Source organism: Elephantulus edwardii, unplaced genomic scaffold (genome assembly GCF_000299155.1).
Source record: "Elephantulus edwardii isolate Elephantulus edwardi_28Jun2011 unplaced genomic scaffold, EleEdw1.0 scaffold00014, whole genome shotgun sequence".
NCBI lineage: Eukaryota > Metazoa > Chordata > Mammalia > Macroscelidea > Macroscelididae > Elephantulus > Elephantulus edwardii.
In genome coordinates, this window is record NW_006399764.1 from 24,270,598 (window position 1) to 24,272,218 (window position 1,621).

Consider the following 1,621-nt stretch of genomic DNA (forward strand, 5'->3'; position numbering starts at 1 on the left):
GGGAGAAGGTGAGGATAGACAAGAAAGAATTTAGAGAATGAAGGAGGAAGGCCAATAGCTGACAACCAGATATTCTATCAAGAGAAATTGAGAGGAAGGACAATTTCTCACAAAATAAAACAAGGAAATTTTAGAAAGTCAAAGGCTGTGAGCTTCTGATTTTGAGTCTGCTGCACCTGAATGGAGCCAAGGCAGCAAGCAGTGACAGGATTGCAGAACCAGAGATAAAGAAATCACTCTCTAAGTGAGAGAAACAGTGTGCGTAACAAGATTAAAAATTCAAAATGGTGCTTGGCTTCTCAAGCACGCCCCTGGAAGCTAGAAGATAACAGAGCGGGGTCCTCAAAATTCTGTGGGAATATATTTTTCAGTTGATGATGCTCCCCCCACACTCAATTAACACCCAAATGTGAAGTTGGAATAAAGATGTGTTCAACCAAAAGATTAAAAACAACAACAAAACTTCTCATGCACCCTTTCTCAGGAAACTGCTTGTGGAGCTGAGCTCCTTGAAGAAAGTGAAAGTCAAGGGGACCAGGCCTGGGAGAGAGGCAAAGCCATTGTTTATGAGGAGGGCGAGGAAGGAAAGTTGCCCAAAGACTGAAGGATCGAATGGGAGCAGAGGAGGCGAGGCAGGATGTGTGGCGGGGAAGCTCTTGCTTTTTCAGCTGTTGTAGGTGTTCTAAGCCTGAAAGAAATTCCCATCACTGCTCCTAAAGATGGAGTCCTTGAAGAAGTCACATGAATGGTTAAATACTTGATGACTAACTAGCCCAAAATGTGGCTGTTTGAAAACATCCAGAGGCTACTAGAAAGACAAGCGAGGTGATCTACTTCTGTAAAGATTGCAGCCTTTAACCCTCTATGGAACATCTATACTTTGTACCATGAGTCGCCCTGAGTCGGAATTGACACTTTGACAATCCAAGAACATTGTCAGCAAGACCAGGAAAGGCACAAACGCCACACCCACCCTTCTTGCCAAAGCAATGATTAATTCCAGGGAAAAAGAAACATTTTACAAGAAACTAAATGTAATCATAATACATATGGTTCAGTGTAAAACACATCTACATAGCCAAAATAACGTACACACTGCATTTTCATATCAAAATGGAAAAGTTCTCATCTAAGCCACTGCTGCTCTCCATCTTCCTCCATCTCTTTGCTCTTTTCTGTTTCCACTGGCTTTGGCAGTTCCCTGACAGTAAACATCTCTGTGTTTGTTGCTGCCTGTCTCTCATTAAAATAAAAGTTTCTGTAGGATAGAGAGTCAGTGCGTTTTGGCCACAACTGTGTAACATTGTTGTTGTTGTTGTTGTTGTAGTTATGTGCCGTTGAGTCGTTTGCGACTCATAGCGACCCTATGTACAACAGCCCTAAACCCTGCTCTATCCTGTGCCTCTCATTGCCTCTGACACACCCATCCCGATTACCCCAGTCACTGAATCAATCCACCTCATAGAGGGTCTTCCCCTCCTGCGCTGTCCCTCCAATCTGCCCAGCATGATGTCCCTCTCCAAAGACCTGTCCCTCCTTACAACATGTCCAAAGTATGTCAGGCGAAGCCCCAGAATCCTTGCCTCCAAGGAGGGTTTAACCCTCTCTAGGATGAATCTAT